At 38.6% G+C, this 13,767-nt stretch overlaps 1 protein-coding gene across 2 annotated transcripts in view; it reads right to left on the reverse strand.

The window, feature by feature from the left end:
* osbpl5 (oxysterol binding protein-like 5) overlaps nucleotides 1-11,989 on the reverse strand; it is a 53,959-nt gene extending 41,970 nt beyond the window's left edge. For both annotated transcript variants that reach the window (XM_042495536.2, XM_042495535.2), the window contains exon 1: nucleotides 11,766-11,989. The gene's annotated coding sequence lies outside the window, so the exon portion shown is untranslated. The remainder of the gene's footprint in view (nucleotides 1-11,765) is intronic.
* Nucleotides 11,990-13,767: the final 1,778 nt, after the last annotated feature.

Here is a 13,767-nt window from a genome sequence, read left to right on the forward strand (position 1 = left end):
CACCCACCAAGAGCCAAATGCTAGTAGGCACTCAAACACAGAAACTGTCATGTCATTAAAGTTTGGACAAAGTTTTGAGAAACTGAAAACTGGAAACTAATACAGAAAATTCGGTTTGAATTTCCTGTCAAATGTCAAAATCTTAGCAGCAGCGGTCTCCACTTCCCTCTTCATCCAACCTCGTCTCCATTCATGCATGCCCACTCAGCTTGATGTCATTTTAAACAAGGTTGAAGCAGGTCACATATGGTTCTGCTGTGAGGGTAGAGAGTCACTGCCTGTTTAGAGGGTACACGTTTTCAATTAACTATTATTAGACAAAGTCCTTCATCTGCTCCTGGATCTGAGATTTTAATCCAAGTAGATAATGGAGGCTGATATTTACAAGTCCCTTTAGGTATACGATGATTGTTTGTCCAGTTAAGCCAATGGCAAACAGACAAGCAGACAAACAGACCATAAACTTAATCATTCTCCCTGTATGAATGCAGAGAAATTGCAAGCCTGAGGCACAGGGACACAAAGTGAGCACTCATTGCTCATAATGTCAGCTGATTAGACTTTACAGGAATAGCATTAGGTCTAAGGGCACTTCACCTTAACTGCACTCTGTAAAGTAAAAATGTACCATAGCCTTATAATAGGGGTATGCAATATGGCCTCGAAATAACACGATATGATTATATTAGTATTATATCGACATTCTTGATGATATTGAACACTGAGAATATTTGAATGTAAGTTTCAATATAATAAGTATTTGTATATGTGAACATAAATGGATCTGTTGGCCTTCAAATAGTCAGTAAATGTGACCTAAAATTTTCTCTCCCTTCTCAAGTTTCTGCATAAAATATAAATACTACAACAAAATGAAATGACACACAAAATTCACATTGTAAGAGCTGCCAAATACAAAAAAAATACACCCTTGAATCTATAAATAGTACAAAAGTACTTTAAATCAATGTGCAACTTCCCTCTCTTTTGGAAAAATATCCACCTGCACCTATAAACTCTTTTATTCTTCACCGCTCTTCATGCTGTTAACGTGTGTCACTCAGCGGCGTCAATCAGACCCCCGCAAACGTGCACACACACGCACACACACACCAACACACACACACACACACACACACACACTTAATGCTTAATGACACCACAGCTTCCACACTGCTAAAGTTGTTCTTGGTTGGTTGCAATTTCACTACAGCCACGTTTGTTGTCGCCACACATAACAGCATAACATCATTATGTTAACAAGTTGAAATATTGCCATTTTCACAATATAAATTTTTCTTATCATGTTAAAAAAAACATGATATGGCACACCCCTACCATATATATATTTACCTTGTATGAACTTTTGAACACATGTATGAAATTGTGTAAATTTCATTTGGCCAACTGTTTTCCTCCTGGAGAGGAGACAATGTTACACCTCATCTCAGCTGAGGTAACCTCCTTTATTCTCCTAATGTTGTATTTTAATTATAAATATGAGACTGATGTGATTATCTTTGTCAGACTCATCAGGCATGCTCCAGGTGTCTGAGCTCCGTCCTTTCCGCTGAAATAGATTGACTCTGTTAAACTGTTATCACTTTAATAAATATACAAAAGACAACTGCTTTTGTATCATCGTTTATTTGTTTACTTCTCTGCATGGAAATACAGTAATTTCCACCACACACTCAAATGCCTCAAAGACTAATTATTGCTCATCACATACCCTCCTACTCTGGGGCCCGTTGTCTGTGGCACAATTAAATTGCTAAGCAACTCATGGGATCCAGCAAAACGGGACCAACAGTCAACAGCAACCGTCTAAAATGGGCCCTATGTCTCGGTGCTCGGGAACTTATGGCTGTACATATAATTAGGATGATGATAAAGAACAAAGTAAATTACAACAGATTGCAATATCTTAAGTAGCAAATTGCACTGTGGAGAGAAATAAATGTTGTAGTGCAAGGTAAACAAAAACAGCTGTAGAGCAGAGATTTGACATTTAACTGGGTGAATTCTCCCTGCACCTTTCTTAAATGTGGTGTCTCCTTCTTAAAGTATAATCTCAGTCCAACTTTTAAAATAGACTGGTGTATACATAAGCGTTAACTGCCATTCGTGTTCTACTTGATGTAGAGCCCAACATTCAGCATAATAATTACCAAAATATTAACTGTGAGAAGCAATTTATCTTCATAATTGAGTTGTGGCTATGGGCGGCCAGGTTGTTAAATGAGACTGTGATCACCACATTGTTCATTAAATGATTCAGACCTGAAGCGCAGCTGCAAATCACCCTTGTAAGAGTCAAAGTCTGCAAGGAGAGAACAATGGTGTCTTAATACCCCTTTAAGACAGAAGATATTGGCATGACGTGGTTCTACTGAACCTTAGGAAAGTACCAAATAAATTTTGTTTTCAGTTTTTTTCTATTCACTTGCTCTCTCATGCTTGCCCACTCATCTTTTCTCCATCTCCTGGGAGTTGGTGAGATTTTATTTTAACATCAATATTATTAAATTAGTTTTCCAGCCCCTGATAAAGAAACTTTCCAGCAAAGCCTGGTAGTGTCTATGTTCACACAGAAAAGCTGTGGACCCGATCAGATCGACCACTAAAGCACTTCTCTGTGTCGATCTGGATGGCGTAGATAAGGTTTGTGTTATTCCCACTGCACTTCTCACTGCTTGACAATTTACACTTGGTGAGCACTAAAATAGAAATGTTATATATTGGTATGTGCATCGCAGACAAACACAAGCAATGATTACAATGCAATGACACACTATGGTTATTGTAGCTGCTATTAAACTGAGAGGAGACTATAAACATTTCATATCAGGGTTATAGTGACTAAAATTATCACCATTATCAGTATTGTCACAGTATTGTTAAAATAAGCTGAAAAAGTCTTGATACACACACAGAAATCATTTCACCTGGTTTTATTTTATGTTGGTGCATAAGAAGGGCTGTCTTTGCAACACACCTTCTCTGTGAACAATAAGGTCGCACTTCTTATGCCTTCTGCCATGTTTTTACTGATGCAAAATAAAGCCACATTGCAAAAGAGCCTGCACACCTGCTTAACTGTGGTTGATGTTGGACAGAACTGAATTTACATTTACAACACAGGCTTTAATAATACTTGAAATTTGAAATGGTGAATTTTATGGCCCTTTATTGTGAAACCGGGAACCATTTCATTTTGAGATCATAGCCAGCAATTTTCACTACAGTTTGTGATGGCTGTGTGTGGAAATTATCAGCATGATTGGAAGGTGACACTGATCAATAACTAAAATAAGCTTAAATGTCAAAATCAGCAGTAAATTGTAAGCGGTGATGCATCGACAAAACACATAATATTCTGGCATTAAAGGAATTCTTTGCCATTTTAGAAAAAATCACTTGTTTGCTCTCATACCGGGAGTTGGATGGGAGGATCAATATCAATTTCATCTCTGTGCATTCAGTGCAGAGATCTGACGAAGACGTGTTTATCTGAGCACAAAAGAGCGGAAGCAGGAGGGGAAATGCTTGAAGCAGGGAGTCACAAACACTGAAGGGAGGGAACGTAGAGAAATGAATGCTGCAGCAGTGGTTTAAGAAGTTTCTATGACAATTTTTTATGTTTCCTGTGTGACACCTGTTGGAAGCCATTGTAAAAAAATATCTATGGCCACTATTATTGGTAAAAGTCAAAGCTAAAACACCTTTACAGCCGTACTTCATTGACTACCCAAAAGACAGATTTTGGATGGAGTGTCACTTTAAGACTGAAGTCAGATGATGGTCCCATGTCATGGAAACTGCCATGCTCTGAAACCTGAGGTCTTTCTTAAAGGTTAAGGCGAATCTTGCTTTCTTGGCAAAGACAGCTACGGCTGAGTGTCACAAGTATCCCTGTAGTGTAATCTAACAGTGTCACTTTCTCCTCTCACCTGACTACTCCATTAGGAAAACAGAGACGACACGCACTACACAGCCTCATAAATACATTGCTCACACTTACATTTTTTGCATTTTCTGACGCAACAAAGTTGTGTGTCATTACATTAATAGTACACTGATTTGTCTGCAGCCAATAAAATGTCATGATGTAAAAACATCAGCAGGCAAATGCCAAAAATTAGAGCCAATCTGAGTCGCCACAAAGCACCATGATGACCATCCAAAGAGGGGTTTAACAGGCTGACATTAAACCCATGACGTAATCAAGCCTCTCAGCATCACCTCTTTCGTAATAAAACACTCAATGTAATAAAAGTATGTCAAAATCCTACAACAACCCCGCTGTAAATTCAACACAGACACTGCAGCTTATCCCTTGAAACTGCAGATTATCAGCATTTGACATGGGGTGTCCACAGTGCCAATCATTTTCAGCGACTGGACGATGTCCCTGTGCAAGGCCTGTGACTCAGAATCTACTTCAAAACAAATGCAGATTGTAACAAGGACATATGTGCCTTTGCCTCATAGTTGTACTGTGGGTAATTTGCAAAATTGTACACATGCACACTACAAATTAGCATAGCATGGGAAGAAAGCAACAGTCCTCAGTCTGACTACCAATAACACAATAATGTATCTATTCCACGTACACGAAGCAAGCGTGCATGTATCTTACACACACGCATTAGCCTGAAAGGGAACAAAACTTGTGTCAGGTTTTGCAACTGTAGTGAGTCCAGAGTAAAGCTGGCACAGATTTACACAAGCAGCAGCTCCATACATTAAGCTTGAGATGACTGAGAGGTGGATATCGATTGCAGAGGCGCTAGATACTGTGAGAACGCTCCGACCGCCACTGCCTCTGTAAAAAGAAGAGCAGTGGATCTACGGTGTTAAACCTGCTCTATAAATACATGCACCAGCTACCCACCAGCCAAGGAACAAACGTCATGGGGTCAGGAGGTTAGTCGCAAACTCTATGTATGTGTGTGTGTGTATGGTAAGCAAGAGACAGACAAAGGAGGTAGCGTGAGGTAAGAGTTGAGATGCAAAAAAGGTATGCATACACATCGTACTATCTGCAATAATACTGTATAATTTTTAACAGGATAAGAAAACCTCATATTGCGATAATGGCAATATTTTAACTTGTTTACATAATGACGGCAGACCATCACATACGACAATAACGTGTGGCTGAAATGTCATGACAGTCATCGTAATATAATAGTCTGTCAAAATGAATGCAGCTCTGTGTTTGTGCTAGGGGTCAGCGCTGAGTGACACACGCTACAGCTATATCTGCCGATATCTGATATGCCAGTATATTGTTTGTGATATCTGCAGAAATCAGCATGTTGGCCGATTCCAGTATTTCATTTTAAAGCCAATAACTATGACGTGCAGATATTATTTTGCATCCCTAGAAAATTTCTTGCAATATTGCAATAAATAAACTAGCACAGGTTGTCACAAGTGACACTTGAACAAATGTTCAAGAGTGTAAAAGTAGGAAGCAATATGAGTCCATGCAGCAAAACAGCACTGGGGATATAATGCCAGGCTCACGTTATGCTGTTAAAAGGGCTGCCCTTTAAGGTTTTTAGTCAAGAATACAGCAATTAGGAATCTGAGGAGACAGAGATTATTAGTTATATTAGTTAATTATTGTATTATGCAAATAACATTGCCAGTATTGTGCAATCTGCATGAAAATCTCACTACGAAAAATCCAGTTTCCGGTTACATAACAAAATGTTGCATCTGAGTCATAAATATGGTTTCAGAGGTCTTTTAACAGAAACGGTTTGTCTTTGTCTCACTTTTGTAATGAGAAAAGGGAAGGCTGCTTCCTCAGATTAATGCAGAACTAACACAAAGAAATTTTTTCGATGGACATTACAGGGAGCTAAAAAACAGCTTAATACATTATAGTAGTTAAAATTGGGGACTTGCATCTCAAAGACAGATGTAACAAAAATCCTAATGATGTAATGTGGCTTTTACTGTGATCTCTGCAAACAATGTCTCAACATGTCAACTCGTATGCTCTCCTATTTCTAATACTGTATATTAATGCAGTTTTATCATAACCTTGAAAATGTCAGCACTGCCGTATTGTGTTCCCAGAAATGAAGTTTCTCAGGGAAGAAAAGTGACATGCTGTGAGAAAGGGACCTGCTTTTTGATACAAAGCCCAACTCACAGCTGTAAAGTAACTTAGGACAAAAAAACTCGATGCAAGTCGATGGGAAGAGAAGGGAATCTTGGCACAATAGAGGATGCTAAAACTGCGTTTGCTCTCTGGGGGCAGAGAGAGACAGATTCAATATGGAGCAGTATTAGCCTAGTTTCCCCCACTAGGTGTCGGGGAAAGCATTTATTTCTCAGGGGAACTGGGACTATGCTGAGCCACTTATCAAACCCTGGAGTAGGACACCTCCATTGTTAAGAGCAGTCAGATTCAAACTCATAGTTCATTGGGTTCTGTATCTTTTGGGAAATTACTAGGAACAATTTTCACACTTGTCACACAGTGACAATCAAGTGTTATTTCTAAGGACTGCTTTTTACTAGTGTGAAGTGACACTGTCTTTTTGGCAATACTGCCTGCCTACAGACTGCGTCAGGACATTCATTCCACGTTGTAAAGATATTTTGATTGTAGCAACTTGGGAAAAAGCTTCACTTATCATTGGTGTTTAAAAATGAATTATTAACAGTTGTTAACAGTGATTAACAGTCTCTTCTTGTTGATGTTACTACTGATGCATTGGCCACAGCAATGCATGTCAGTGGTAAGACACACAGAGCACAGGGTTGAATATTTAAGAGGCAGAAAAATTTACATAAAATGATGACAACAACTCAGGACAGCTTAAGGTCAACGACATTGTTCACAATTTTGTCAGTAAAACAAACATCTGAAACATTAAGTGGGACTAATAACCTTCATTACAGCTCTGACATCAACATCTGAGCTACAAAGAAAGCAGGGATGCTTTAACCTTTTGAATGAATAGGAAGCCCAGAGACACAAAGGAAAACAAAAGCAAGCGCTTCAATAGTAAATAATGATTGATAGCATTTTCAAATCACGTTTCTTGTCCCATTATTTTGCATTACAAAACAGCTGTCCATATTGACAGGGTGAAGAAATTCTTAATCGCATCATGATTAACACATTAAAGCTCACAGCCCTAATATAAAGTACTTTAAAAAAATAATTTTCCTTCCATTGATAACCTGAAAATTAAAAAACACCTTCGAATCCCAATCCTAGCAACTACACACCAGCAACAGCCTGTGTGCTTTTTCCAAGGAAAAACACCTGCAGCTAAACTTCAAGAACAAACTGGTTGGGTATTTTGGTGGTTGACTGGTTTAGGGAGTGTAACATGAAACATTAAACATGACGTGCCAGATTATTGGAGGCCAGTAAAGTCCACTTTTTCATTTCGTCATCTGTCTTTCCTTTCTCTCTATACTGTCATACTTTTAAATAAAGGCAAAAAAAGAAAGAGCCTTTAAAGTCTTTTAAAGCGATGACCAACCCTGGCAGTGCTGATCTGAAATTCCAAAAATGATCATAAAGATGCACAATATTGGATTTTTGCCAATATCTGATATACTGATATTTTAAAGCTTGTCTTGGCCAACTGCAAATACCAATATATGCAAATTAATTATAGAAAATATCAGGTCATGTAGTGTACTCATGTAGTGGAATTACCATATTATTATGCCAACTTTTATCATGGAATACACAGACATAAAATACAAAGCTTCTCAAACACATTCACTTGACAAAATGAAAAAACTACTTCAGCTTAGGTTACATGTAAAACATGTCATATTTATTTTTATGTACTTTTTTTTTTACGTAAAATTGTCCTATTTTAACAGGCTTGGATAATTCTCTCCATGACACAAACCTGACAGTCACTGCAAGGGCAAATTTGAACAATTCCAACTAATTAAAGTTGCATAATTAAACCGTCATTTTATTGGCCTGCCATATGGGCAGAAATGTTTACTTCGGGCCAACACTGGTAATAAATTTTAAGGCCTTAATCTGCTGATGACATGCTGATCTTATTGTACATCCCTCTAAATTTCATTTCTTTGGGCTTTTTAGTGGATACTGGAGGTTAGAGTGGAAATGAGGGGGGAGAGAGGGGGTATGACGTGTAAACAATGTTCCCAGCTGGACTGGAACCAGGCAGGGACACTGCAGTCAGCATCCCAAACCCCTTAGCCACCAGGACACCTTTGGGTGGCTTCTCCTTAAGAGTAAGATTGATATAGATGGACATGGTATTTTTAGGAGTATTCATTGCAGCACAGCATGGAAGTTGGGACATCTGTTGCTGTGTCTTCCTGCTAGAAAAAGCAGTGATAAAAAAAAAACTGCACTAACCACCCACAGAAACAGCTCAAACAGCTCTTCATATTCTCACCACCCATCTCTCTTTCCTTCATTCACTGCTACTTTCTCCCCGTTTGTCATTCACGGCAGAGCAAAGCCAAAGGTCTGGTTGATAGGCTTAGGGACCAACACCATTAAATATCCCCACCTGATTAGTGCAAGGTAGACTGTCACGTGGTATGACCAGACTTTGGGTGTTAAGAGATCAGCACAGACAGAAAAACCTCCCATCATTATAAAAGCTAAGTTGTAAAACCTCAGGAAAATGTAATAGATGTTGATTTGTTTGGTTATAAAGGATTTAGAGTCAATCTAATGAAGAGCATTAGACAGAGCATTTAAAGCAACACAGACTTGATTAAAACTAGATATGCAAATAGGAGTAGTCTGTTGTGATTGATCCATGACCTACTTCCAGTGGCCACACAATATTGATGACCTTCAAACGCCTGATACATTTCCATCACTGCTATGACACCACTTGCAGTCTGACATTTTGCGGTCATTCAATATCAGATCAATTTTTGTCCAGTGGCAATCTGACAGAGAATCCTAATACTTAATATCAGGTCTTAACTGTTAATGTATAACCCGGTATGAAAGATGGAGTCAGCTGAATGTACAGACATATCACAGAAACTCACAACAAAGCCAGAACATTGTAGAGCTCTGGCAAAAAGAGAAAGTCGGGAACAAGAGGCGGACTGATAAACTCTCTTTTCTCAAACAGCCGCAATTTTCCAAATATCACCTGACATTTTACTTCTAGCATTCTGGTAATCATTTTCTCTTGTGCTTGGATAGCCTCTTTTTTTCAGTATTTTGAGTGACACATTCCAGTAACCTTTTTAACTATTAACTAAAGTGCACTACTGTGCTATTCACTGTGCTCATCTCTAGTAAAGCCCAATGCCACATAATACCACACGATTAAAGATGATGAGCTCTTCTATCTTTGTCTGCACTGGAATAGACAGAGATGGATGAGAGGGAGTGGCACTTTAAAATCTCCAAATTTAGTCATTTATCTCAACAGGGTTAAAATATCACACGTACAGTCAGACCCATACTGGATGTTTGAGACTCATACAAATGTCAGCATATGAGGGTTTTAAAACATGATAATGACATATTGTGTGGTTTTTTTATAAACACATAAAATAAACATTTTTGGGAAAGATCCCTCAAATTGGCTTTTAGAGTTATGACTTAGATATGAACTGAGTAGGACATTATGTGGTTAAAAAATAAACTTCTCAATGCTACCTGGAGGACACGCTATGTAAAGGACAGACTTTAAAACATATTTGGGTAGTTCTGTACTGCAATTTCTTGCTACTTGTCAGCTGATCTATACACTGTTACCAACAAGTCTGCAATAGAGCTGCAACAATAAATTGATTAGCAGTTAACTATTAAATTAACTGGCAAGTAATTTGATAATAGATTAATTGGCTAATTTCTAAAAAAAATTGTCTGATTCCAGCTTTTTAAATGTGAAAATTTTCTGGTTTCTTTACGCTGTTCAAGGCAAGTTGTGCCGATATGCCGCCTCACCGTTCTGTATAAAAGGCACAATCATGGAATAGGGAGGCAAAGTTGTCTCGCCGTTAAGACAGCAGCAGAGGTACTAACAGTGATGGATCGAGGTCTGTGTAAAACGAACAGCTGGCAGGACAGAAAAAACAGGTGTGACATTTTGACTGTGAGTTTGCATGCGACCAGACTTGGGAGATATAAAAGCAGCTGGCAGCAGTTAGTGGTTAACGCAAAAAACGACAAACAGCAGCTGAAAATGTCCCCAAATTGGGAAAACAATGACGTTTGGGTGCCCCTTATCTTCCTCGTCAAGGACGAGATCAGCTGCTGTATAACAAGGAAAGTAATGACTGGTTTTGCCATATTATGCCAATGTCATTGTTTAGATGGCGCTTCAGACACATCATATGTCACACTAGAGGCCAACGCTGTTGTGTTAGATGTAACATCCGTCATGTCTCTTTTGCTTGCGGGATGCTGGCATGCTGTCTAAAATCAAACACTGGAACGACATGATGCTGCTTAGTTTTTTTTTGTAAAAATGCAAAGGTGTTACAAAGAAGGGACTTTGTAACAGCCCCAGACCGTTATTTCCATGCAAAACGGGATTATGACAGTCAACTGAAATTTAAACATGCCATTTCCGGAGGTCATCTTGGGCTTTGGTAAACACTGATGGCCATTTTCTGACATTTCATAGACAAAACAACTAATAGTTAATCCGGAAAATAATTCTGCAAATTAATCAAAAATGAAAATAAGCATTAGTTGCAGCCCTAGTGTGCTATGTTGCCCATTTTCTCAGTCTACCTCTAATCACACGTGGTTATTTCTAGTAGAGAAAGTTACATAGTCAATATAAAGGGTGTGTATGCCTTAACTGCTAAATCTTTCACACAAAACTCAATATTTACACCGTGTTCTCGATATTACTTGAGACAGGTCTCTGCAGAAAAAGGTTGTTGATTGTCATAATGTGCTGGTAGGGGAACACATGTCAAAGGTTACAGCTCTGGCATTACACCAGAAACACTGGAGATGAACCATGCGTCTTGGTCTGCACGACGTTTATACCGGTATTTGACATTTAAATGTCTACCAGCCTAACAACGCCGTCCTTTTAATCATCTACACACTGCATTTTGTCCTAACGGTGCATGCTGCACAGTACACGTCGCGCCCTGCATGACATTACGACAATTTGAACATAGTATATGTGTAGTATTATGATTCCTTTGTGTATTATGAAGGTTGTTTGTAAGTAGCATGGATCGTTATGTTTATTCCTCCAGTGATTGCTCTGCCACATGCGCTCATATTATACATGTTTGATTGGTCCAATCTCCCAATTCAGTTCACCGTTAAACTCAAAAAGCAGGGGGGTAAAGCGCATAAATATGAATAAATCATTCACATGTACTTGCCCTTGCTTGTCACATCCACCCTGGACATCGGCTAGGCTCATGGTTGCCATGCAAACAAGTGACAGCCGAGCTGCAGCCGCATGGGGCACGGGCAGCTAATGATGAGCGTTCACTTCAAGTAGCTAGCTTGTAACATTAGCCACCACCCGTCCAGACAGCACACCACACAGACACAGATAACGTTACTACCACCACTGACCAAATTCCCCCAAATATTGCGACGTTTTGGTGCCAAACACTACCGTCAGGAAAAAGCAAATCCTCCCCAGTTTGCCAGTTAATGGTATCTGAGCTCCGCTAGCTAGCGTAAGTTAGCACCCAAACATCACGTTAGTTGATAACTAAAAATAGCAAGTTATCTTTCACGACGTGCTGTGTAGTAACAGAGCAGTTAAATGTAAACTTACTCTGTGTCGACCAGCGTGCCGCTCATACAGTTGTTTCCGAGCTTTTTTCCCAGTCCGGCGTCATAGCAGGGAGCGGTGTGGGTTAGCTGGGTGGAGGGGAGCAGCGGGCGGGCTGTGGCGGACGGTGGGAGTCGGCTGGAGGAGAAGTTGGTCTGTTTCAACATGGAGAGAGTGGAGTGGACTGGATCCTCCTGCTGCGGTTCATCTGGCTGACTGCTGCTGCTGCTGCTGCTGCACAGGGAGCCCTGGCGACACCTGTGGCCGCAGCAGCGTACAACACCTGCTGCATGATACTGGAGATATTAAAGGCGAACACCACCTAAATAAAACATTCCGATATACACTGAACACAAATTTAAACCAAGCACTTTTGTTTTTCTCCCATTTTCATCAGTTTAGGTTTAATATCTAAGACTAACTGATATATTTCTCTCAAATTTTGAAATTTTGAACCATTTGAAACCAGGAGCATATTGTTCTGATTTCTTTCAAAAACATAACAGAACATGGCCCAAAACTTGGCAAAAACTGTCATGCCTAAAAAGTTACAAGAAAAAAAAAAAAAAAAACTTGAAAAAGTGCTGAAAAAAGCACAAGAAAACTGATGTCAGTCTCTGTTTCAAAGAGTTTAAATGCATGTTATTGAGCTAAAATAGGCCTAATTCATCCACCTGCAAATTTGGCATATTAAGATTCTAATATACCCCTTGAAACCTGGATCGAAGTAAGTTTTCTTGTGCTGCAATTTATCCATCACATTAAGTGTTTGGTTTTTTTTAAGTTACCACTACTTTTAATAGTATAATACTTGCTAATAATACTTAATATAATTCGTATTGATATAATACATGCTATTATTAATTAGCATTATATAATAAGAAATGTATTGTTAATTTTTTGGATATTTCTTTTTATGTTGCTCATTGCCTTCTTCCCATGTTTTTGACAGAAATCAACCAATTTTCCCAGGTTTCAAAGTTTTAAAAGGAAACACCACCTAAATGAAAAATTCCAATATACCCTGAACCAAAATTAAAATGCAACACTTTAGTAGAAATTTTAGCAAGTAAAAGTACAAAAGAATTATTAGGAAAATGTATATATGTATGAGGCAGCACAATGGCCCTTATCAGTGTTTAATATCATTTTAGTGGAATATTATTATCGATGCATTAAGCATTGTAAAGCATTAGGCAGTAGTGGGAGGTGCACTTGGTCACCTCCCTCTACTGCCTAAAAGAGCAAATCTCCATATACTTATTTTTTTTATTATCATTATCACAATAAATATGTAAGCCCTTCTGTTCAGAGAAAAATAAGCATTTACAACTTGTACTGTTGAGTCAATAAGCATCCACGTTGCTAGAGTCTAAACATTACATGTCTTAATTTAAAGAGGGTCAAAGCATGGCCTCTGCTTGTGTGTGTTCCTCAGGCACAAAGCCTCATTTATCGCTGTTTAAAAAAAATGTTTTCAAAGACACACACACACACACACGCATGCACACACACACAACTATTATCGCCTCAATTGGAAGCTGAAATATTCCGGTGTAATACATTATGGTGGATTTACTGGCACATAAGCATTTGAGCGCATCATTAAATTTGGATAACCCAGTTATCTTTTGTCCTATTTTAATTTCGTATTTGCAGGTTTGACTGCTGTGTATACTTTGTACTGCAACTTGCCGCATAGAAAGAGAGGCATTTAAAAAATGCCACATCTATTTGCAGATCCATCTTGTGGATATGACAGACATGTAACACGTATGATGAGTGAGAAATATCTGGGTTATTGAAGCCAATATGCTGAAAAAATCTCATATCACCATACCAGTATGTGAAAATGATTGCCATTAAAATACCTCCATATTTCACAAAATCACCTAAGTTTACAGGCCTAATGTGAGTTGTAAAAGAAGAACTTTTTGAAGTCATCATGTGAAATGCTTTTTCCTTGTGGAGTAAAAACAGAAATGGTGTTATTTATTCATCCTCT

Source organism: Plectropomus leopardus, chromosome 7 (assembly GCF_026936395.1).
Source record: "Plectropomus leopardus strain MGB_pleo_1.0 chromosome 7, ASM2693639v1, whole genome shotgun sequence".
Classification (NCBI taxonomy): domain Eukaryota; kingdom Metazoa; phylum Chordata; class Actinopteri; order Perciformes; family Serranidae; genus Plectropomus; species Plectropomus leopardus.